Below are 25,817 nucleotides of genomic sequence, written 5' to 3' on the forward strand. Positions count from 1 at the left end.
CCGCCTGCGGGGCTCGCCATGTGGGAAGGGGACTTGGGAAGAGGCTCGTTCAGAAGGATGAGCAGAAACCCTCATCGGAACCACAACTTCCCTTTGTTTCTGAGAAAATGCCAAAGAAAATAGACTTTGATTTGCTAGATCGTCTCTGATTGACCCCACTCGGGGAAAATCGAAGCTAAAATAACTCCGGGAAGCCACAGATCCAACCTGACAAGTGCCAAGGAACTCAGGCGCTGCACTGACCTGGGAACCCGCACGCCCCGGCCTCAGCTCGGCAGAGAAGCGACAAAGCCCACGCGTGAGTCCCCCACGTGCCCCCTCGGGCGGGGTGCACGAAGGCAGGAGGGACATCGCCGGCGTGGGGACAGCGGCGGGGGTCACTTCTGCCCTCCTCAGCACACTGCGGGGAAGAGCTCGTAGGCAGCGGCCACAGAACGTGGCCTCCGAACTCCTAAATTCTCCAGCCTTGTTTAATTACTTTTCTCTTCGTTGAAAGAGCAAACCTGGCGCGCACCCCCAATTTCTTCCAGAGAGGTAAAGCCTCGCCCGCGAGGGACTGAAATGATCTACACTGTGGGCGACGGAGAGGGAAGCTCCCCGTGCTCTCAGCCCTCGGGGTCTGCGCGCTCGGAGCAGCAGACGTCAAGGCACGGCGGCGTCCCCAGGCTCGGGCCCAGGGCCCAGGGCCTCCGTGTGCGGCCCCCGGGGAGGAGGAGGCGCCCAGGAGTGAGCACCAGCACCAGTGCACGGAGAATGGGGTGTCCACGTCTCCGTGGGGATTGGTGGAGGAATTCTGAGAGGCCTATTCAGGTGATTTAAAGCCCGCAGGAAAATGTACTGGAAGCTCAAGAGCAGCAAAGGAACAAACAGAAATAAAACCAGCTCCCCGAGACTTTCTCTCACGACGCGCTTCTGTAAGTCAGTGCAAACAGGAACAGCACTTTCTAGAAAGGGGGTAAAGTCGGTCACACACACAAACCTCAGGAGCGCCACAAAACATCCTTTGTTGCCGGACGTGAGAAAAACACACTCGCTTCTAAAAAAAGCCCCAGGAAGGAAGTGGAGGAGCGGGCGGGCGAGTGGGAGTGAGAAAGGAATGCTGCAGCCCTCCGGGGCCGGCCGCGGGGCGTCCCCCAGGAGCGGAGCCCAGCGCTGCAGCTCGTCCCTCCCCGGGGCGCACGGCCGGCCAGAGGGGTTGACCATCCTGGCGAGCCTGTGGATAGTCTGGCATTAAAGCACCCCAAGTTAAGAAGTTCTTAAGGAAAAAGAGTCAAAGGCAATCAAGCACCTGCATTTGATGCTCATGTCACACACATCAGGCAGCCCGGCCGGCGAGAGCAGGCGGAGTGTCCAGAGCAGCAGCCGGTAAGCACAGCATCGCGCCGGAGGGCGCCGGCCACCCAGCTGCCTCCCACCCTGCTGTCTGCTCAGGACCATCCCTGCCCACGGGCGCCGGGGGGCCATGCGCAGGGGCTCCCCACAAAGCCCGTGTCAAACCTGAGGCCGAGACCCTTCTCCCCATTTTCCAGAAGCCCGGCTGGCGCGTGGGTGCCTCGCCCCCACCCTAGAGCTAGAGAGCCCGGGTACCCCTCATCCCCTCTCCTCGGCGGCCTCCGGGATGGGGTGGGCCTCTGCATGCTCACTCTTCCTGCCGGTCTCACGCCCCGCGGGGTGTTCCGAGCCCCAGACACCACGCCCCGAGGGGCTCGGGAACCTTAACTTCACCGCTGGAGACGCGGCAGCGCACCGCCCGGCCCACTCTGCCGCCGCAGGGCCCAGCACGCCAGGGCTGGGCAGACTCACGGAGGCTCGGACATGACCGGCCCGCGGCCCAGACACAGCCTGGCCTGCGAGGGCCCTGACGCCTCTCTGGGAACGTGCTTGGGGCACGCAGGCCCTTTCTGGGAACGCCACGAGGCAGCTTGCGGTACGTGGGAGCAAAGCACCGCAGGCTGGCGACAGGAAGCTCCCAGGAATGGGCCGCGGAGCCCCGTCCTCCGGGTCACGCGCCTGTGTGCCCACCCCCCACAGAGGCCAAGCAGCCCCACAGAGGCCCGGAAGCCCTGCAGCGCCCCCGGCTTCTCCCAGCCCCCAAGCCTACGATTGCTCTTCCTGGGCCTGAATTCCTCTGACCCTTCCGGCCTCAGCCTGAACGTCAGCTGCTCACCAGGCCTGGCCTGCGCCTTTCCTGCTCCCAACCAGGCCCTTTCTGAGGTGTGGTCGCAGGGGCTGCAGCATCCTGAGCACTTGCACGAGCACCAGCAGGTGTTCAGTGCTGCTCTGCCGGGCCCCAGGGCACCCGCGGGGTAGGTGGGCGTCAGCAAGACCCGCCAGGAGGAGGGGCCCACGGGCACGCCTCACGCAAGCCCACGCGGCGTGGCAGCTATGGGTGGGCGGCCGCCCCTTGCCCGGGCAGACGCGGGGCGAGCGGGGACTGGCCTCCAGAGCTGGATGTGCACGCGGAGCGACACCCCAGGGGAGGCAGGAACGCCCAGGCCCAGGGCTGTGGCAGCCCCGGGAGTGGACAGTGAGTGCGGGACGGAGGACCGGGGGGCGCACGCCCTTCTCAGCAGGCCTCTGGCGGCAAGTGCTGCACCCACCACCTTGGGAGGCTTGTTCTGGGACAACGTGTCCGGCTTCCCAGGGCGGCGGCAGGAGCGGCGTCTATGCCACTGAGCGAGACACCACGGCGGCGGCACCTTTCCAAAGCCACGGCTCTGCTGTACAGCCCGGGCCGCCCCGCCGGGGCCTCCCGTCCTCCTTTCTCTCTCAGCCTGAGCTTCGGGGAGGAGCGGCGACTGCTTCGGTTCTGGGTTTTCAGCAGGGAGCACGACGCGGTCAAACCGCGAACACCCCGATGGCGGGTGGACGCCGAGGGAAGGCACGAGCTGGACCCTGACCCACGCCTGACGCGTCTCCCCTGCAGGGGCTGCCCGTGAGCGCGGCTGAGAGCACACAGCCTGGCCCGGCCTTCCTGCTGGAGAAAGTCCTGGAGCTGTGGAGACAACATGAGCTGGAACGGCAGCTTCCTCCTCGGCAAGCGCGTCTCCCAAGGACTGAGAGGCTCAGGCTGAGACCCCGGGCCACCAGCCCGGCACCGTTTCTCCGCTCGCGACCGCCGGGTCCTCTCCCCGCTGTGACGGGGCCGGCAGGGAGGCGCCAGCACAGGGAACGCCAGTCTCTTCTCTCCTGTCGTCCAGCCTCCGAGGAGCGTGCGTGCAGGTGCATCTGTCTGCTCGGATTCCACAACCTCTTGAAGAACTTAATGCCCTTGATTTTCCCAGCAGCCTCTCTGCGCCTTGCGCTCCAGGCCACCCGGCCTCAGGGAAGCCCGGGGGCTGTGCTGGCCACGGCGGCGCCCAAGTCCACCAGCACAAAGGGGACTCCTTCAGCAGGGCCCACCTGAGCCGCCCCTGTGCGCTGACCCCCCACGGGCCACTGCTAACTCATGCCGGGCGGCTGTGGGGCCGAGAGCGGGGTCGGGCGTGGCCGGCTCTGTGACCACAGACTCCCAGCAGCAGGAAGCAGACACGGGACCTCGACCCCACGGCGTGTTCGCTAGTGTCTTAAAAAGGCCTGGAAACGAAAGAGGATGCGAGACGCAGCTCCCACGCGCTCAAGACCCACAGTCTGTGTCCCCCGCGGGGGCCCGGGGGCCCCGAGGGGCCGCTCACAGGCTCAGCCACGCGTTCCCTCGCTGCCCCCCACGGGCAGGATGGGGAGCCCAGCACCACCGTCCAGGCCGGGCCCCAGCCACGCTCAGCAGGTCCCGGTCACCTGAGCAGAGGCCCGGCGGCCTCGGGCCTGAAAGAGACGAGGACCCCGCAGGCTGCTGGGCCGCCAGGGCCGGGAGCGGCCGGCACGCACACGCTCAGACGTGGGCTCCCCTCTCCTGATGTCGCCGCGACACTTGCTCCTGCGCAGGCCCTCACGGCGGGAGCGGCCGGGGCGCGGGAGGGGAAGGGCGGGCGCAGAGGCCAAGGGGTGCTTCCCTCCGGCCCAGGGCTTCTTTCTCGAGCTACTCGGGACTCTGGTCAGGAGCTTTTCCCGACGACTCGCCATGTCCACGTCCCGGCGGAGCTGTCTCGACTCTGGACGCCCCGACTCTGCGCTGGTTGGCCCAGCGGCTCCCGCAGGACTTTTCAATTTGCTAGAGGAGGCCGGCCCCTCACCATGTCCCACCCGCTCACCCCGGGTTCCTCGGAGGCTGCTTCCTCATCTCCTTCCGAGAAGCCCGAGTTGACAGGCTACAGGGAGCCGATGGACATTTACTTTCTGGACGGTGTTTTCCTTTGCAGCGGAGCCGGCCCTCGTCAGAAGGGAAGTGGGCGGGCGACTCTCGGGCACGTGCTCCCACGTTTCCAGCGCGGAGCCCTTCTAAAGTGAAGGCTGCAGGGCCTCCCTGGGGGCGCACGGGGTTAAGCACCGTACTATGAAGCAATCCGCAGCCTGTGCGGCACGAGTTCCATGCCCGGCCGGCCAGGGAGAGACCCACATGGCGAGCAGACCTCGCCTGTCTCGCCCGCTGCTCCCCTCAGCAGTGTATTCGTCAGTCTGCCTGTTCTGTTCCCTGCTGTCTCTGGTGGATCCTCTCACCCTCCCGCGCCTCTGGCCTGTACCCCAGCTCTTGGATGCATCAATAAATAGATCTTTGACAAAGTAAATAAAGTGAAGGCTGCAGAGGGTGGAGAGAAAGACTCGCCCCATCTGGAAGCTCTTACCCTCAGAGGTGTCCTCAGCGTCAGTTGTTGATCTGGAATTTTCATGCGTGAACCCGTGACCGAGACAGCTGTTTGCAAACCCACTTTACACAACACCCGGGTCTCCGGCCAGCTCAGGCGGGCTGGGGAGGACCGTGGTCTGCACTTGAGGGCCGCCTGCCCACCCGCTCAGCACGTCGGCCTCCAAGCAGCCCCTTGCAGAGGACCCCGGCGCCTCTGGGGGCGGCGCCAGTGCCTCTTTTCCTGAACCATCTCAGCACGAGCGGCAGGACCGAAGTCCATCAGAAGCGTCTTTCACCTTCCTATGGCTCACGACAAAGTTGCCTGGAGAAGAGCTTTAGGACGGGGGTCAGGATACCGACTGCTTCTCCCGTGCAAAAACATTCTAGGAATTTCCACCCTGATGTGCGTGTCTGATTGGGCTGGGCCCGCCCGACTCAGAATGTCAACATAAATTACATAAATAAACAAGGTGTTTATGTCTTCAGCACCCGGGCCTGGGGCTTCGTGAGTCACTAACCACTTGCTTAACCAGCGGCGATCTGTTCGGCTTTTCTTTTCCTACAGGTGAGTAACAGTGTTCTCCAAACACCCCAGTTCAGCGACGTTCTAGAAGGGCTTCCTAAGGCCGCGGGAAGCAACCGATCCGTGACAGGGACCAACAGCGTCTGCTAAGGTTTCAAAGCCAGCGGGGTCTCGGAGAAGGCGGGACAGAGCAGACTGAGCTAAACACACCATGAAACAAAGGTTAGAGCCATTGTAATTCCAACAAGTTAGCAGCAATTTCAGTCACTGCTATTTCATCACAAGAATATGCTCGGCATTTCTAAAATGTTTCTCAATCAAAAAATGTTTGTGTATCTTGCAGAAAATCAAGCCATTAATGAATCACACACACAGGTCCTTAAAAGGAAGTCCATCGAGAAGGGTGAGGCCTGGAGGCCGGCGCCCCATCTGCCCTGCCGTGCACCCCAAGGCAGGGCCAAGACAGCCCTGAAAGGGGGGACGGCGAGGGACCCAGGTGCACAGGGACCCCCGAGTCGTTGTCTGGGCTCTGCAATTGGAGGCTGAGGGCCCCGGGACCCCAGGAGCAGTCAGGGTGGGGTCCTAGAAAGAGACTAGACTTGGCGTCAAGAGACCCGGCTGTGTGGGGCCCTGCGTGGGGCGGTGAGGATGCCCACCCGGGCCGGCGTCCTCCGGAAGGCCTGGGACGTCAGGGACGGACACACCGCCCTCGGGCCTGGTGCGCAGGCGGGCGATGATCACAGGATCCCTCTGAAGCAGGTGGTGGCCGCCAGCTGGGGCCGTGACCTACGGGTCTCCGGCCTGGCCCCGCACGCACCCAGCGGCCATCACCTCCACCCTTGGACTGCGGGGCATTCCCCCCGCGGGGCTCACAGGTCGGGAAAGCCCCCCCCCCCCCCCCCCCGCCAAGTCCAGGCGCCACCAGCTGCTGCAGGCTTGGTTGCAAAGGGGAGCCCATGGCACGGCTCCACGGGGGGCAGTGTCTGGGAGGCCCCCATGCTGCTGGGGAGGAGACAGCCCTCACCCACACCTGGCCCCGCCCGGTCGTGCCCAGGTCACCCCAGCATCAGCTGCCGGTGCACAAACATGGCTGAGCAGCCGCACTCGCTGCTGTTAACACACCTGTTCCTTGGAGCCGCCCCCACAGAACGCGCCCTGCAGGGTCGGGCTCTGTCCTGCCCCACTCAGACCCAGCGGGCAGGCCCTTCTCCTCTGCCCCGCTTTATTTAACCCACTGCTCTGCCCTCCTGAAGCCTCACGCTCTGTCCTAAAGGCAGCTGGGAGGATGTGCTGGCGGGCGTGGGGGCAGGGAGCTGCTTCTCAAATGAGGTGCAAAGTGGCCCGAGACTGCCACGGCCTCCTCCGGGCCTCCAGGCGGTGCTTGCCTGGCTCTGCCAGAACATCCCAGATGCCCCTCGCCAGCCATCAGCGCCCTGGTCCTGCCAGGAGCCGGAAGGCATCGCTGGTCAGGCGGCCAGGGTGTGGCGAGAGCGAGGCCGAGTGAGCCCGAAGGAGGACATGTGTCCAGACCACGGCCCTGAGCCCGCCCAGAGGCTCCCTCAGCAACGCCAAGGCCCCGGAGGCCCCCTTCCTTTGTCTGTCCCCTCCCTCCACTCCGTGTCCCCTGGGGGTCCCTCCCGCCCGCCTTCACCGCCGCGTGTTGGGGGTCCCCAGCTCGGGCCTCCCCTCGTGGCGCCTGCTGGCTCTGAACACCGGCCACGGCCGCGGCGGCTGAGGGCCGTCAGGCGTCCACGCCAGCCCAGGCGCCTCGGACCCCAGGCTCGCGGGTCCGGCTGGCGTCTCTGCTCCGCCCCAGGACTCGCCGTGTCCCCAGGACTGAACTCCCCCGTCTTCCCCTCCTCACGCAGGGCACCCCGCCTGCTCCCTGCACCCCGAGGACGCCTCATCACTGCGGCTTCCTCTTCCCGCCTCACTCCGGGCCGCACCGGCCGGCACCAGAGCGCACGGACCTCTACCCCGGCAGCACCACTTCTCAGTGGGGTTCGCGAGCCCCTCCTGATGCGCCCCCTTTTCTGCCCTTTGTCCCTTCACTTTTCTTTTTAGATACAACAGCCAGAGGGAGCCACGTAAAACCTCAACAGTCCGAGCCGTTCCAGCGCGCGAGGTCTCGGACAAGTCTCCGCCTCATCCCCCCAAGACGGACGTCCCCCCCGGCCCCCGGGGCCCGCCAGCTGCCTCCACGGCCTCCCAGGCCCCGGCTCTTCTACTCAGCAACTCCGTTTCTCTCCCCCTGCCCACTGCTCCGGCCGCTCCGGCCACCTCGACTTGCCGTCAGCATCCAGGCTGAGAGGAGTTCTGGGGGACGGCCCCCCTGCCTGGCAGACCGGAGAGCCAGGCCTGAAGTCTGAACAGCGGTGCCAAGCCTGCCGCCCGCAGCCAGCGGCCCCCGCGCCCCACTGCCACCGGGGAGGCGGACGAGGAGCCTGTGATGTCCGCGGCGCAGTCCTCGGGGAGGAAGAGACCGGCCCGGGTCGCCTGCCCTGACGTTGTCGATGGCCCCTCGTGTCTTTAGGTCGGGATGGCAGGACAGGGCCCCGCCGAGGGTCACTGCGTGTGTCAGTCCGCGGCTTCCTATCCCCCCCCGACGTCACTAAATTCGCACCCCAGTTTGCTGGAGCAGCTCTGGCAGAGTAGAGCGTGCGGGGCTGCTTCCAGGTTCGAATCCTCACTTTGGTGACTGAGTAAACACTTTGTCCAACCATCACTGAGACTTCCAGTTAACACAGGGGCGCCCTGTCCCCCTGCTGCCCTCAGAGAGGCTTCTGGAGTCTTTCTGCTGAAAATGCCCCTTTTCTTGGCCTTGTTTGTCCCGCAGCACTCATGCTACCTAGTTTCCTCTTGCTTGTTTCCCTTCAGTGCCCCCACGAGAATGTGGCCCCATGTTCTGTCTGCAGGAGCCGCACACAGACCTGGCAGGAGGCGGAGGCTCCAGCGACACCTGCGGGATGAGCGGAGTCACGGAGCGGCTGGCGCGCACGCCCAGAGATGAGCTCCCTGCCCCCAAAAGGCTTCCCTGGTTTCACGAAAGGACCCACCAATCTGGCTCAGAATTTCCAGACATCTTCTAAATACAAAGCATCAATGACCGGAGCCCATAGTTTTTAGGAGACAGGGCAGGTCACGAGTCGAAAGCCACAGCAGCACGTGCCCCGGCGCCACCCCAGGGGCAGCCCGCCCGCCCGCGGGAGAGCTGGGGCTTGCTCTGCAGCCCTGCAGAGGCTGGGAGCTGGAAGGGAGCTCTGGAGTCAGCAGACACCAGTCTGGCCTGAGCCGGGGAGCTCGGGGGATGGCTCTGTGCCGGGGCTGGAATGCGGCATTACAGGTTTTCTCCAAAACAGCTTCATTTACTTAACACTCCTCTGACCCTTTAACTTCTCACTTGCTGCACAATTAAGCCATTTAAGCTTTCGACTTAGCTCTCTTTGTGCTAAGACCTGCCTCAAAAGTGAAGCAAAAACAACCCTACACCTTCCTGTTGGGCCGGGTGAGTCCAGACCCAGGAAGATGCTGACATATGCAAATTCGAGCACCCGGGCAGATGGCGGGCCCAGGGGGGCCTGTGGGGTTCCACCTACTCCATCACCCAGGAAACATTTATTCAGCTCCTACTGTGGGCATCAGGCACAGAGTAGGCGTTCCCCCCCCTGCTTGTTTCAATTCATAAAGCTTCTGTGCGGAAGGTAAAGCTTGACAGCAGAGAAACAGCAGGACAGTGAGAACCTGAGGCGGCTGGAACTTGCCCCAAGGGCGGCGCTGCTCCCGGAGCCTCGGAAAACCATCCGGATTCTGGGTTTTTATAAATCGCGGCGGCAGCAAGCCCGTCCCGCGCGCGTGCCCGCTATTTTCCCATCAACATTGTAAGGGGTTTGGGGAGAATAGTTTATTTACCTCCTGAAAAGTAAAAAAAAAAAAAGTTCAACTTAGATTAAAAGGGACAGAATTTTCTGGGATTCATCACTATCTGACTTGAAAATGATGCGAATCCACAAAACAGTAATTTTATGGACATGAAAGCAATTTGCTCTCCTATGCTTAAGCTACCAAAGAAGAAATAAAACTCTCCGGGATGCACAGCCGTTCTTCTGTAGCTTTCACGTCTACCCCTTTGCTTATTTGGTGCATAATTTTCCTTTCTACTGCCAGGGAGGCTCCATTGTGCTCAAAAGGAAAAACAAAACAAGCAAACACTAGCCTTGGCTGGAAGGGATCGAGTTTCAAGTTCAGCTACTCCAGGCACAGTTCCTGGGCCAGGGCGAGCTACTCCGTGATGGCGAGGGGCAGTTGTCTTACCCGCAGCCTGGAGTGACACTGCCCAGAGTGACAGTGGGGTCTGAGTAAAGAACCTTTAGGACGCCTGGAACTTGAAAAAGAAGGCGCGTTCCAGCCGGTCTCCCACTCGTGACCGAGGCAAGACACTCCCGATAAGGTGCTATCCCTGTGCCCACCTGTCTCCACCCTTTAACACAATCTTTCAGGGCCTTCCTGGCGGCACGGGGATTAGTCTCAGCACCATGAAGCTGTCAGCAGCCTCTGCGGCATGAGTTCGATCTCCGGCCAGGGAGCTACCCACAGGGCGCAGCAGACCTCTCCTGCCTCGCCCGCTGCTCCCCTCAGCAGTGGATTTCGTCAGTCTGCCTGTTCCGCTCCCCACTCTGTCTCTGGGGAATCCTCTCACCCCCACACCTTTGGCCTGTACCTAGTTCTTTTATGCATAAATAAATAAATCTTTTTTAAAGAGCAATCTTTCAGAGACTTTCTCATCCCTCCCTTTATAGATTCTTGCCTGTCCTCAGTCTCTACTGCAGTTTTTCTGTTGTTATATTTTATTTCTCTGTTATTAGGCATAAAATTCTAGTACATTTCTTCTATTTCTCCTAATTCTTTATGAATCATGTAGTTACTTCTATTGTGAAAAATTTAAAAAACTGGGAACGTTCTATTAGGGTGACTATCAATTCGACATATTTTAAAGGAACAGGGTCGTCCGTGGGCTCGCACTGGGAGAGTAACACAGAGTTCTACACAGAGGCTATGAAAGTTACGGCTCCTAAGCCTGTTCTTCCTTGCATATTTAGACTTTTGTTGTGAATTTGCTTTAAAAACACAGTCTTCTGGAAAATATCCAAACCATGCAAAAGATCTAGGCAGAGAATAAATTTCTCCTGCATCCACCCACCTGGAGATCACGACCACGTATTTTGGGGCAGGGCTGCCATCAATCTCCGCTCGCATACGCACACGCATTGTTAGGACGCACGGTGTCACACAAACGGTTCACACTACCTACGTGACATTTGAAATCTACTTTTCTCATGTGCTATCACGCAGTGTCGACACCATTTCAATGGGTATTTATTGTGTCTTCAATTCTGATGGCTGCACCATATTCCAATGTGCAGATGCACCGTGATGTAGTCCGTTTCCTGGCTGCATAATATTCCAGTGTACAGCTGGGTCCAGTTCCCCAGGGTGGACGGCTGGGTTACTTTTGCCTTTCAAGTATTACAGATAACGCTGCAGAGGTAACGCTTATACCCAGGTGCCTTTACAATAATTGCCAGAAAACAAAATGGACGAACTCGTTCTGCAACACTTGCTAACCTCTGCATTCTCATCTTTAGGTAGAAATGAAGGGGTTTTTTCCTAGTTGGACAATTCAGACCACAAAGCATCTTCGGCTGCAGCGCAGTATCAGTGCTGTTTTAAGTACAACACCCCCATGGGGCCTGGAGGGGGTGCAGACTGCTCTCTGACCTACCAACTTTCAGTAGCTCAAACTGTTAGGGGGAAAAGGCTGTCCTAAAGCTAATCCCATACAGGCTCTGTGGACTCCACCCCCACCCCAGGCCAAAGCCAAAGACACTGGGAACCCCAAATCCCATCCCCACCCAAGGGAAGGTGGCTGGGACCTGAGGGTGGGGTTCAGCAGCCAGGTGGGGATAAAGCCAGACACGTGGGCTTTGGAGGGGTCCCCCATTTTGGCTCCCCGCCAGCTCGCAGCGTCCGGCCAGTTCTGAGAGTGACTTTGGGTTTCCAGGTCGGCGGATCGGGTGGGACGCATGAAAGAGTTTATTTCCCTAGTTTCTCCCTGAGTTGTCCATTTTCCTTATTTCCTTTTCCCTTGTCAATAAACCTTGTATGAACCTTTTGTGTGTCCTGCAGCGGAGTATTCATAAGTCCCTTGTGAGCGCGTGGTGAGGACCCACAGCCAGGCACCCGTTCAATATCGGGGCTGCCCTATAACAAAACATTCCTATGATACAACAGCAGCGCTTATACAAATCAGTTCCCATCAGCAACAATCAACAAACACAAAGTCTCTCTTTCTCTTGTATTTTGTTCATTGCTCTGTTTTAATCACCTAATCGCTTAAAATTAGCCAATTGTCAATGCCACGAGCCCTCAGCGTAGGCCAGAGTAAACGTCCCACTTGTGGAAACCCTATTCCCAGCTCGCAGAAACTCACATTCCTGCAGAAACAGGATTTTACAATGACTGGAAAATGCCTAGCATGGTGAGTATGTTAAGAATTCCTAATGCTCAAGCCAGGACAATAGCAGGGAAATCAGTCCTCACTGAGGTGCTTTGTTATCTCATGCCCGCGGAAAGAGGCGCAGGATCCCAAGACAAAACTATGTGAAATAACAACAGGGGAGCCACCCGTCCCCAGGCCCAGCCTCCACTGCCAGAGCGAGCAGTAGCAGGGGGTGAACATGATGGAGGAGCTGTTGTTTTGCTTCTGCCTGGAGTTGAGTCCCCTACTCAGCGGGAGGCTCTGTGCCTCCCGACCTGCACGGTCCTGCACGGTGGCCTCTTGCCATTTCTCGCCCCAGTGATGGTCATTTTGCCCGTGGGGAGGGCACAGAAAGATCAGCCTCTCCTGCTTGTCAGCACCCTGTGGGGAAGGAAATGACCTTGTCTGTCCTTGAAGAGTGGCCTTTGCAGCCGAGGTTGTACTCGGGGGATGCCAAGCCCCCGCCCCAACCCAGCAAGACCTTGCTCTTGAGACACAGCATAAGAACTGGCTTCTGTGGGCTGTGATGTCCACCCACAGACGCAAACGTCCTCATGACACCAGTCGGGCTCAAGCGGCTTGAGAAAAAGCTACTAGAAAGTAGAAGTGGGGCCTCCCTGGTGGCGCAGGGGTAAGTCTCAGCACCGTGAAGCTGTCTGCAGCCTCTGCAGCACAAGTTCGATCCCCAACCAGGGAGCTACCCACATGGTGTAGCAGACTCTCCTGTCTCCCCGCTGCTCCCCTCAGCAGTGGGTTTCAGTGGATCCACCTGTTCTGCTCCCCACTCTGGCTCTGGGGATTTCTCTCACCACCCCTCTGGTCTACACCCCAGCTCTTGTATGGATGAATAAATAAATCTTGAAAAAAAAAAGTAGCTCTTTTTTTCCAGCTCCTCACACCCATGACTACTTCTCCCTGTCTCTCCCACAGAAGCAGAGAGCACAGCTCCCCGGACGAGAAGAAAACCCTCCACCCGCTGTCACACGGCTGCGTGGCGCGGCTGGCGTGGCCTGGACACTGGTGTCAACACTCACTTGTACGTCCGGCCCTGGGGCTCTGGCGAGCGGGAGCATCCTGACGCACGGAGCGGGTGTCTGCCTCATGAGGACTCCGGGGCGGGGAGACACTGCCCCGAGGTCGCTGAGCCAGCGCTCTGCTTCCAGTGTGACCCCGGGGCCACTGGTGAGCATCGGAGGGGGCTCGGCCAGGAGACTGGACAGGCCCCATAGCGACCCGGCCAGAGCCCAGCAAGCTCCTGCCTGCCGCAGCTACACTGGCGTCCTCACTCTCTTTCTTTCAAAGATTTTATTTATTTATTTTTGCGTAGAAGAACTGGGGTACAGGCAGGAGGTGCGGGGGTGAGAGGATTCCCCAGAGACAGAGCGGGTAACAGGACAGGCAGACTGAAGAAATACGCTGCTGAGGGAGCAGCGGGGAGACAGGAGAGTCTGCTGCGCCACGTGGGCAGCTCCCTGGCCGGGGATTGAACTCGTGCTGCAGTGACCTGGCAATAGCTTCGTAGCGCTGAGACTTTAACCCCTGTGCCACCAGGGCGGCCCCTAGACTGACCTTAAATAAACACAAGCTGTCCCGGCCGAATTAAATCCTGATGTGCGAGTCATGAAAAAGGCAGCGCGCTAAGCGGAGTAAACGGCCCGCGCGCAGTCGGTGTCCCGCACAGGCGCACAGCAGGTGTTCTGCAGGTGTTCTTCCAATCCCCAGGACAGCCGTCCTCAAACCAGAGAGGCTGCCAGATCACGTGGGGGGCTCGTAAAAACGGAGCAGCAAACACCACCCCCCGTTCCCATTTCAGAGCCCGGCAGGTAACGGCACGTGTTGTCCACGTGGACATCCGCACGGGCGAGTGCCCAGCGCTGCTGCCCCTACCCCAGGGGCCACGCTTTAGAGCCACCGCCCAGGGACCGCCCACGTCACGCGGGACTCGGTTCTGGGGACGTTCCCGCAGCGGGGGTGAGTCCGGCTGGGCTGTCTGTGAACCTCTCAGCGAAAAGACAGAGGAAAAAGGCCCATGTCGTGCGGACGACCCGGGGTGAGCCTGGGGTGCAGCCCACGCTGCCCCGGAACGGTGAGGCGTGCGTCCAGCGCCTTCCAAGGGCCCCTTGCTACCGGCCCTGCGTGGAGCCACCAGCGCTGCCTGGTGCCGGGTGCGTGGGGCGGGCGGCGGCGAGTGAGCAGGACAAGGGAGGGGGAGCAGAGCCAGCTGGGGCCCGGGCGGGGGCACAGGCTGTGCTCCCGGGGTGGGCGGAGACCCTCGGCGGGGCGCTGAGGACAGAGGGGCCCCTGAGCAGCAGCGGGGAGGCCTCCAGGCGGGAACGGCAGGCAGCAGCGCCGCTCCTTCGAGAGCGGCCAGGAGTTGTGCTCCGCGAGGCCGTCACAAGGGCCTCTGTGTCTGCTCACGAGTTTGCACGTGTGACAATCACCAGCGCCTCCGGCAGCCGCGCCTGGCACAGTGTGGCAGCTTGCTGAGAAAGGGTGAGCCGGGTGCCCGGGAGCGGCGGGCGGGCGAGGAGAGGACGGGGCAGCAGGGGCAGGTGTGGGGAGCCGGGTCCTGCGGGGAGTGGGCAGAGTCCCCAGGAACCCCCTCCTGGCGGGGACGGACGAGCATCATTCTCTGACAGGTGGTTCGGAGGGAACGTGAGGGAGACTCCGGGGAAGCGTCACCGACGGGTGCTGAGGCTGACAGGGCCGTGCGGGTGACCCTGGTCTCTCGTGGACACCGGGGTGGACGCGGCTGAACAGAGCCTCTGCTCGGGGTTCGGGGCCTGTTTTCGCCGCGGGGAGGGACGCGGTGTCCCGCGGCTGGGTGCCCATTTGCAGGGTGACTTGTTGAGTCCCCACCTGCCCTATGGTGACCCTTTTGCTCGTCCTGACATTTAGTGCCCAGAGGACAGGCAGGCGACTGTCCATCAAAATCTACGAGCCTCAAGGTGCCGCGGGACGTGGCAGAGAGTGGAGGAGACGGGCCAAGGCTCACGCGGTCTCAGTCCGCCGGCCCCTGCACACGTCTTGCGTGGACGCACCTCTCCTGGGGGGCCAGTCGGCTGCGGCTCCCTGCACTCTGCTGCCCACAGGGCTGGACAAGCTGGCCACGCAGCAGGAACAGCCGTGGGGCCCTAAGGCCCTCAGCACATGCCCCGTGTGGCCAGAGGCCTTCGTGTCCCCGGCAGCCGGGTTCTCCGCGCCTGAAACAAAGTCACGGACAAGCGGCAGCGGCCACTGCAGCCCCCTTGCAGGAGGGAGTCAGCGACCAACAGGGACACTTTATCCACGCCCTTTCCCGAAGATGGGTCTGGGCTGTGGGGACCCGTCGTGTATAAAAGGGACCTTCAACAGATCCACAGAGCGACAGAGCCCGCCACTCACCGGCCGGTCACTCCTCCACTGCTGTCCAGACCCAGGCCGGCCTTGCCCTGATTCTGGGGTGAGGGCCCCGTGAGGCCGGTGGGCGGGTAAAGAGCCCACTAAATGCAAGTGCGGGCGCCTGACTGGCTTCGCACGTCCCAAGGATGGGGCAAGCGTCTGGGGTCACTTAGGTGTCTACAGGCACCTCCGAGGCAGGCGGGGATGCCCGTGGCTCCCCCCCTGCACACGCAGTCATTTGTGTCCCCCGGGGTGACGTCCTGCTCCCCCTGGGAGCTCCGGACTGGCCTTGAGCTCTGTCCTGGCTGCACAGCCCCAGGATGCGTGTCTGGCTTGCTTGCTTGCTCTGGTTTTGGGCGTCTTTTCTTTTCTTTAACCCAAAATGATCGTTTCCTTTTGCAAAACCGAAACTAGACACGATCTCGCAGCAGATACACAGAAGCACTCACGATGGATCAAAGGGGAGCACGTCAGGCCCGAAACCATGAACCATGAAGACGGAAACAGGCCAAACACCCTCGACGGGTCCTTCAGGCTGTCGTCGGAGACGCAGCGCCCGGCAAGGGAGCAGGAGCACGCGGGAGCCAGGGGCACGCACTGGGCGACGCCTCTGCACCCTGTGAGCCGGGGAAGCTGCTGACACGGGGAGCGCCCGGCGGGGGGCTGAGAGCCAAGAGTGCAGAGAACGCACAGCCACAGGGCAGAGCGGAGCTCAAGTGGGCGCCCGGTTTTCCTCACTGTTTCACTTGTTTCTTTTCAAGTTCTCGGTGCTTACCCCACCCGCCCGTCTCAGCGTCACCCCAGGAGTCACGCTGCTGCTTGAAACCTGACAAGTTTCAGCTGACAAGGAAAGTGAAGTTTCTCGGTTCCCAGGCGGCAGCGACTCCTGTGTGACGACACCGCGCCGGGAGGCCAGCACCTCCGCCGCCGGCCGTCGCGAGCACCATGGCTCCCGGCAGGCCGTGTCTCCGAGGCCACCGTGGCTTCTCCCACGAGGTGGCAGAGAACCTTTGAAAACTGCAATGTGCACGGCGCCCCCCGCTCTCCCCCCCTCCCGCCCCACCTTTCCGTGCACACTGGCAAAGCCGCTTCCCTGCATTCTCCTTTAAAGGCCAGTTTCTAGCAGACAATTCACCGCACAGCTGTATTTTTCCATATATGAAGCCAGCGGCTAGAACAAGCGAGACAGCTTTTTATATGATATAATTGTTTCCACTAAAAACTCAGGAAAGCAGGAACCAATCCATCAACAAGGGCAAACAAAAGATTGTGCAATCCACACAATTTAACTTTTGATCACTTGCAAAGCTGAGAGCTCCCTGAGCCGTCCAGCGAAGACAGGCGCTGTCGAGGGCAGGGATTTCCTTTCGCTTGCCGCCTCCTCGTTCCCCCCGTGCCGCGAGCCCCGTCCCGCCTGGCACCCCAAGCGCAGGCCTCCCTTCTCTGTTTCCGTCTCTCATCGGTTGTTAACTGGTGTTTGTAACTGAAGTTAAGGGGGGCGCTCCCGTCCCCACACCTTTGCTCGGTGGACGGGCGTCGATGCCTCTCTTGGGTGCCGCTTGCCAGGGCAGCACAGGCGACAGACGGGGCCATCACGGCGTCCCGCTAGCCAAAGACATGAGGGCAGGAGCTGTGCGGTGGTTCTCTCTGTCTCCACGGTGAAAATTAACACGCACGCACGTTTCCTTTTGCCCTCCAAGAAGGGAAATACACGGAGTTGAGGCTCTAGCTGAGCAAGTCACTAAAAAGCTGAGAAATAACGAGGCGTCACCTCACGCCCACCGAACACGGGTGTGGGCGAGGATGTGGAGAAGGAGCCCCACGCCACGGGTGGGGTGTGGACCCGCCCAGCTCCTGCGGACAAGAGGGTGGGGGTTTCTCAAAACGTGAGCAACAGGTGCCCCCAGCGCGGGACCCGGCCGCCCGGTCCCCAGCCCCTACCACGGAAGGCACAGGCGCTCCTTGGAGAGAGCCGCTCCGAGCTCCGGACGGCCTGCGCCTCCTCCATCGCGCCCGCTGCTGTCCCGGGGTCCCCTGCCCCGGAGAGGAACGGCTCCTTCTCCCTGGTCCTCAGGAGGGAACTGCAAGCACCTCCCGGTGGGACTCGGAAATCTCACAGTGACTCCGGCCGCCCCGAACAGTGAGGCCCCCGCCCCCCGCCCGGGCCACCACTCAGCGCAGTGCAAAAGCAGCTTCTGCGCGCGGCCACGCGGGACAGGCCTCGGCCAGCAGCACAGCCCTCGCTCTGCAGGGCCAGCGCCTGCGGCGGGGTGACGAGAGACAGCGTGAGGTGGAACCAGGGTCTCATCTGTCTTAGAGTCTCCGCGAACACTCCTCCCGCCGAGGAGCCGCCCGCTGCAGCACGTCAGCTCCCCGCTGTAGAGGAACGGTGGCTCCGAGCTGCAGTGCACGCGCACTGTCCCGGCGGCTGTCAGTATTTGTGTCCATCCCCCCGCCGGCCTCGGAGGCCCGTCACCGAGGGGGCTTTCCACGGCTGCGTGAGTTGTGCGGTGCAGGCTCTGTGCAGCCAAAAACACATTCACCAACACGATACCGAAGCCCAGAGGGAGGCTGCAGATCACCCAATGTCACACAGATGCCCGCCAGGACTGGCCAAGGACTCGAGCCATGGAAACCACCATTCTGACAGCGAATTTGCTCTAAAGCAATTTAGCAAACCACTCTGCTCAGGTTTCCCTCGCAGCTCACAACACAAGCCTCGCCTTTGTGCTTGTCCCTCACTTAGACTGTGACTCCCGCAAGGGAGAGAGAGATTTAATTTCTGCAGCGGTTATTCTTCGTGGACAGAAGGGCCCCGGATCCGGCTTAGAGTGGACATTCGGCCACTCCCAGCTCTCTCATTCCTTCTGATTGTTCTTATGACACACGAGTCCCCGTGCAAGCCGTTCACGTTGGCTGATGCACGAATGTGCTCACGCCCCGGGGTGTCGGCAGGAGAACACAGCAGACCTGGTCTCAGGAAAAGCAAGTGTGCGGTGAGGAGGGCAACTATCTCTTGTTCCACAGAAACTCCTAATCTAACCTGCGTCTCCTCATCAAACTTTGGCACGGAAACCCGTGCAGCCATCCTACCGTGCAGCTTGGTGACGCAAACACCTGGGGTCGAGGCAGCCCCGGGCTCTGCCGTCAGGGATGACGATCTGCTCCAGAGCCGAAGAAAGTAAAGTGATTCCCCAGAGGAAGGAGCCCCATGGACGGCTCCAGGGAAGAAGCAGCACTGACATAAACGGGAGCGCGTGCGGAGGGACGGCAGCTCCCACGCGCCCTGTCAGAAAGAGCGAGCCACGTCCACGCGCTTACCCGCAGCAGCCGTCGTCGTAAGATGCTTCCACGAGGAGGACCCAGACAACCTGATCTTGCTGGGGCTCCACTCCGTGGGAGAAAGTGAAAAGCAACAGCTCTCGTCACTGTATTTGATTAATAACAGCTGCTAAAATTCTCTCTAACAAATGACCACAGTCAGAAACACAGACGTGCTAGCGGCTGGTGGCTCAGGGGCCTCCGGGGGAAATTCATCTGCTGAGAACCCTCTGGAGGCTGCAAAGGGGGCTGATGTGGGCGCCTCTATCTGCTTCCTTTCTTGGACAGGATACGTGGCTTTTAAAGCAAAACAAAGTCCAACGTTTGATCCCGGCCTGGCGGCGATGCCTTCCCAGGGCCTGTGCGTGGACGTGGGCACCTGGAGCAGAACCCACTACGGAAACTGAATTTCACATCAACGCATGATCCGAACAGCTGCTCTGATCTGCGTCCCACAGCGAGCCGTTTAGAAGGTTTCTCCAAGAGCGCGGACGTTTCAAGTATAATATTTAGAATCAAAACACACAGAGTCGAACGGTCCCCGCGGCCCAGCCAGCACGGCTCAGCCCCCCGCGCCCGGGCTCGCGCTGCAGGCGGAGAATCGGAGGCAGATGGGATGCTTCAGCGGTCCTGCCGTCGTAACCCTCCTCGGAGGCAGTTTCTTGTTTACTCCATTTAAGGAGATTAAGTGGCTAAAAAGTTAAGAAAAGCCAAGACCCTTCATTTTAACACTAAGTCACAGAGCGCGGGGAAGAGCAGGGCGGGCTCGTCCGCACACTGTCTCGCAACTCCACGGGTCGGAGACGCCGCGTCCCAGGTGGCCCACAGGACTCTGAGTAGGACTCAGCAGAACGCCCTCCGGCCCTCTGTCACCAGGCCGCCGAACAGCCACGGTGGGCGCTACAAAACTGGAAGAAAAATCTGGAAACCACTAGAAAACATTCTGTCCTTGTTGAATATCTGGACGTGGTGGACGGCAGTGAAGAAACAAAGACTCCAGAGCTCAGAGCAAACTGGCAGCATCTGTCAACGGGACGGGGCTCCGTCACTGAGGGTGGACGTCCACTGCTGTGCGGGTCACGTGGGCGGCATCGGCCACCGCCGAGAACAAGATCAAGCACACTTCCTGACGGCCACGGCCACCGGCCTCCCACGAGCCTGGCTCCCCGCTAACCTCAGTGTGGACGGAGACTGCGCTCCGAGGCTGGTAAGCGCGTGGCCGGCACACACTTGGGCATCGTGGATCGCGATTCATCTTCAGGATGCCCAGAAAGTCTGACAAAACCCAAAAGGTTTTCATGCAAGACATGCAAATGGAGGCCATTCTGAGACGAAGATCGCCAGATACAGAATCAAAAATTCGTAATTGAAAACGTGAAATTTAAATCAAAATATTAAGTATGAAAAGTACTCATTCAAATATTAAAATGCAGATTCAATTTTTAAAAAATTCACGGAAGATGTTACAGATTGCATTGAGCTTACATCAAAATACTGAGGAGCAAAAATAAAATAGTATGTATGGATTTGTATTTATTTATTTTCTTCATAGTCAATGCTAAGAAACCCTAAGTTAACTTTGTTCTGCTCAGAAGCAGGCAGGTGCCGGGCGTGGGTAGGTGTGTCCTGCCTGACCGCCCTGCCCGTGGCCGCGGCCGGGGGCTCAGTCAGCCTGGAGGCTGTCCGGGGAGATGGGGGGGGGCAGCTGCCTTTGTGAATCACCGTTGAGACCCATATTTAGCTGCAGTCCTTCCGTCAGGAACGTCCTGCAGTCATGACGTGGCAGAAGGACAGGAGGACAGAAGCCTGGGAGGGACATCAGAGCACTTCTCCGTGCCTGGGCTTTGCTTCTAAAATGCCCCTGGAAGGCAGTGGCTGAGCTCAGATCGCCATTTTTTGGGCTCATCCTTTCAACTCCAGGCAGGGCCTGGTTTCACAGCACTTTGCTTTAAAGCTGAGTCGATCGGGCTTGAAGAACCACCGCCCTCTAGTAACCGCAGATTACAAACTGGATGGTGCTGACGCTGACCGTCAAGACACAGTCCTTGCACTTAGTAGGCGCTTTATAGATGCGTGAGGAATCCCGGCATGACCTGGAGCTGCTGGTGGATTTGAAACATCAAGTCCACATTTTTAATATATGCAAACCCGTAGTCCCACGCAGTGGGTCCTTTTAGGATATTAAGGCATCAACCTTGAGAGCAGGACATGTTTATACTCACTGAACATCCACTCTGGGCATTTATAAACCAGGCCAGCCTGGGACAGTCTGGAGGGAACTTGTGCATTGTGAGCTGCAGGAAGGACAGGGCACTGTGGCCAGATTTATTCTCGAGGCATGTTTTCTCTTTGGCATCATGTATTTATCGGGTGTGCCCGCTGATGGCAGAGAGGTGGGGACAGCACCACATGGTCAAAGGGGCAGAACTTTCTTTGATCATGTTTTTTTTTTAAATTTATTTATTTATTTATCTATACAAGCACCAAGTATAGTCAGAAGCGCGGGAGGGTGAGAGAATTCACCAGAGCCAGAGCGGGGAGCAGAGCAGGCAGAAGGACCGAAGTACACTGCTGAGGGGAGCAGCGGGCGGCAGGAGAGGTCTGCGCGCCATGTGGGACCCTCCTCCGGTGGCCGGGGAGCAGCCGGGGATCGAACCAGCACTGCAGAGGCCGCGGGCAGCTTCGCAACCCAGCGCTCAACCGCTGCGCCCCCGGGGAGGCCCTCTTTGATCATTTTGAAGTATTTCCATTCCCTAATGTCCTTGTTTTTAAGTAAAATTAATAAATCTTACAAAATGTTTGGAAGGAGACTGGGCAGAGATCCCAATGAATTAATCAGTGGCGTCAGGGCAAACCAAAGCCCCTTGGGGTCCTCCACCCCCACTCTGAGCCCGACCAGCAGTGCTTTCTGCCCTGTGAGCCCCGAGTGGCGGGCGGACACGAGTGTCCCTGGGGAGCTGGGGCTGGTGACGTCTTGTCCACAGACTCACAGGAAATGTGGGTACTTAGGGCAGGACTTGGAGCCCTGGGGGTGCTCACTGCCAGGCCGGGGAGCAGCGCGGCCAGCAGATGGGGGACGGTTCAGGACTCCCTCGTTGCCACCCGTTTGGTCCTCACAAGCACCTAGTCCTCCCGAATCCTCGAGGGACGCTGCTTCACATACGAACGTTTTCAGATACTTCACATTCACTCTCGAAGCACCAACTTCTCTTACTTTCCCAGGTGGGGCCGGGGCGTTCTGAGAGGGGCTGACATGCTCCTGCTTTCTTCAACGACAGGGCGGCCACGGCAGGCCCTCGTGGGCACCCCAGGGTGCCCAGTGGTGTGGACGGACCCTGCTCGGCCCTGGTCTCTGCCTACGGGGGCTTCCCAGCCCTCGCATCCCATCGGGTCTGCCACTTCTGCTGAGACCCGCAGGCCGCGGCGTTTGTTTTGTTTGTGAGCGGATGTGTCTGGTACCGGGAGGCAGGAGAACGTGTTGGGTAAACAGGGCTCCGGAAATAGAACGGGGCTTTCTGTCCCCGCGCGCGCCGCTCCCCACTCTCGGCAGCCTGCTGCCTGGCTCCCAGCAACAGCTCGCGGTGGCGGCCGCAGGAAAAGGAACATCCAGGAAAGCGACACCTTAGTTCCCAGACTCGCTCTCAGCATCGCCCTCCCTCGCGCTGTCTGGCCGCAGGACGTTGGTGCCCGGGACGGGGAGGTGACGTCTGCTGGAGGAGCAGGGCCGGGCGCAGCGGCTGCGGGGGCAGGCGGCTGAGAGCGCAGGACTCCTGCTGCGGGGCTGCCGGTCGTCCCCGGATTTTCTGTTTCATGTTTGATTTTCTCCATAGAACAGGATGCATTTCAAACAGAAAGCAGAGTGGCCCAGCCGGACGAGGCTCGCAGGGGCACCCGGCCCGTGCACTCCGCATCCCTTAGAAAGCCCCCTTGAGGGGCGAGCACCACTGTCCAGCGGCTGGGTCACCGTGCCGGCGTCCTTGACCTCAGTGTCCACCCGCCTCGCCAGAGGGCCAGGCACCCTGACGCTCTGGCAAAAATGTCTGTTGAGTCCATTTATCCAATCCGGTGCCAGCGTGCGCAGAGAGAATAGAACAGAAAGAAGACCCGCTGGAACCACGACGGGGGGGTCATGGCCTGTCTTTGGAAGCCCCCAGCAGAATGGACGCCTCTCCTCGGGCCCCAGCAGGCTGGGTGGCAGGACAGGGTCGGCTGCCTCTCTGGTCCTTGAGGCAGGTCAATCAAGGCCCTTTGCAATGCACGTTAAGACGGTAACCGCTGACACAAAGCCAAGCGCTTCACGCACAAGAGAGCGATCAACGCGTAACACACCAGAGGAAACAGCAGCAGAAACAGCAGCAGAACTGCCTCCTTGAGGCACAGTGCAGGCCCCTCGCCCAAGTCAGGCTGAGCTCGGTGAGCCTGCGGCCGGGCCGGGGAAGGCCCACACAGCGGGGGTGGGCAGTGCCACCCTGGCCGTGCTGCAGAGGGCAGTGAAACTGGCAGCTGGGCCCAGGGGCCAGCGTCTCACAGGAAGACGGAAACACGAGATTGTGCACATGCAGCAGAGAAGCCAAGAAGAAACTGAAATCTAGAATCCGGTGAATTCTAGAGGCCCAAACACCCAGCCTGCAGGCCAAGTGGCTGGCAGGTCCTTTCTCAGCCCTGGGTGTAACCTTGGCTGTCCAGCGAAGCTGACTCTGCAGCTGCAGCGAGAGAACAAACGCTGAATGCCCAAAGTCCCAGAGTCACTCTGGAGGGAGGCCAGCGAACGTTCAGGATTATTTTCCAGCATCAGCTTAGCTTTCAATTTTAAAAGACGGATAGGTTCGTTCTTAATTATCCCTGATCCAAAGCAGTTCTGTCCCCTGGAAATCAGCACCTCATCCGGGGAACCACACAAATTCGACGCTCAAACAATGCGGCTCCAGAAACATGACAGACAGCGGAGGCGGTGGATTTTCTCATTTCTCGAACAAGGCCCAAGGTAGCCCGCGGCAAGACAGCACGGGCTGGTTTTTTTCTTTGTTAAAGATTTATTTTATTTATTTATGCACACAAGGGCTGGGGTGCAGGCCAGACGGGTGGGGGTTGAGAGGACTCACCAGAGACAGCGTGGGGAGCAGAACAGGTGGATCTACTGAAATCCACTGCTGAGGGGAGCAGCGGGGAGACAGGAGAGGTCAGCGGGGAGACAGGTGGGTAGCTCCCTGGCCGGGGATCGACCTCAGACTGCCGTCGCTGGCGATAGCTTGATAGCGCTGAGACTTCAACCCCTGCACCACCAGGGAGGCCCTGACTTTTTCCTGATGAACATCAATTCATTCCAAAGACATGATCCTCCATAAACCAAACCCGCACAGTAAACACGGAGCGGAAGGAAAAGACACAAATCTTTGTTTGGTGAAAACCCGCCCAGCGCAAGGAGGTCATCACAGCACATTCTCCAGGAGCCGTCTGGGGAGGACCGTGAGGCTCCCCGGAGGAGGGCAGCGGCACCCCGCTCTGAGCGGGAGGCACAGCAAACGCAGGTGCCAGGGGGGACTCCCACCCGCTCCGCGCCCGCCTCGTTCCGACCAGAACAGCGTCTCCTCCGGAATAACCAAGGCGCAACCTCCCCGCACACGGAGGGAACGCCCAGGGCCGCGGCTCACCCCGACGTGCATCGTCTTGATGCGCCGGCCCCGGACAGTGCGCACTGTCCCACCGCACTGGACAGTCGGGGCTGTCCCTGCCGCACACGCAGGCGAGGGAGAGGCGGCTCGGCCTGGCCGAGAGAACTGCCGCGGCAGGAGGCCGGAACGCCGGGGCCCCGGGTGTTTCACCACCAGGAACGCTGTGCCAGCAAGTGAGGCATTTGAGTACAAATTAATTTCATTCTCTTTGGCCAAGAAGACTGAAGAAAGTGAAACGGCCACGGCATGAAGGTGTATTTAGGAATTTCTCCAGGTGCAGGAAGACTTCGCCAAGCGAGGGGCCCCGCTGAACCGGAGTCGCCTCGCCCCGACACGAGGGCGCGCGGGTGAAGGGGAGCCTTGTTGCCGCGGCGCTCGCTGCGGAACAGGCAGACGTAAGCTCCAGTGCCATTCACTTTTGCCATGGTCAGACTTTTTCTGAAAACGCCAATATTTTAAGAGAGGTTTAAAGAGTAATAGAAAAACCACAGGTGAATAAACTTTTAATAAAAGCAGAGATGGTCGGGATTAAAACGCTTTACTATAAATAGCAACATAAAAACGCACTGGTCTTCTCGCCAAATCAATGTGTAAGCCCAGACGCACCAAACACACTCAGAACCGGGTCCTGCAGGCTGGCGCGGACGGGCACCACGGGCGCCCACAGCAGGCGTCGGGCAGGCCTCTGCGGGCACGGCCTCAGCACCGCCCACCGCCGGCGGCCGCCCTCGCACCCCCGTTCCCGGCCCCCAGAACCCCCAGCCCACGATGGACCTGCAGCCCCGAGTGACTCTACTGCAGCCACGCGCGGGACAGTGTGTCACTGGGCACAGGCTGCACCGCGGGCCCACGCAGTCCCCACCGTTCTGTTGCTCACACACACACACACACACACACACACACACACCAGACCTCGCACCACAGTCACACACCCCACATACACCTCACACACTCCACACACACGCACACGCACAACTCACACACCACACACCTCACAAACCACACGCACACCCACACACTGGGCACCGCTGGAGTGTCTGGTGGTGGCATCAGTCATGAACAGAAAAGCTGCAGCTCTGACACCAATGCGCTAAATTGCCAGCCCTCCCTCGCGACACATTCTCCGACCTGGCTCCACAACCCCTCGAACGGCTCTCAAAGTGTTCTGACTGTAACTGTTAGCAAGGAACACACTTCACATCCTACCCAGCACACGCACGCACACGCACACACACATAGAACTATTAAATAAAGTTCCACTGTTCAAAGCGCTACTATTCTAAACATCTAGTCATACCAACGAAGCAGAACTACTGAATCAAGCTCCAGACCTCCCTGTGGCTTCATTTGATTGTGGACGCCACTTAACTATGGATGTCATGTCCCTTCTTGAAAGCGTGAAGCCTGTCACCGCTGAAATGACAGCAGCGATAGGTCTGGTCCAAGTTGGAGCCTAAATCATCACAAGACGCTTCCTTAATTCCCATTAAAGAGCAACACTTGCCTCTCGCGCCCAGCGCGCCGGAACAGCCACGCCGGCCCCTTATTCACCCTCCAAGAGGGTCCGGGACGACTTCCCCGGCCTTCGCCGTCTGCGCGTGGCACCAAGGGCACCAACGAGGACGCCCCTGGGCAGACACCCGTGTGTGTTTGCAGGAGGAG

The 25,817-nt window shown here is 59.8% G+C and overlaps 1 protein-coding gene across 1 annotated transcript in view; it reads right to left on the reverse strand.

Annotated features, from left to right (window-relative positions):
- Positions 1 to 25,817, reverse strand: part of MAML2 (mastermind like transcriptional coactivator 2) — a gene marked incomplete at both ends in the record, with an annotated part of 143,755 nt that overhangs the window by 90,913 nt on the left and 27,025 nt on the right. The window lies entirely within an intron of this gene.

Source organism: Talpa europaea (assembly GCF_964194135.1).
Source record: "Talpa europaea genome assembly, chromosome: 12".
Taxonomy (NCBI): Eukaryota; Metazoa; Chordata; class Mammalia; order Eulipotyphla; family Talpidae; genus Talpa; species Talpa europaea.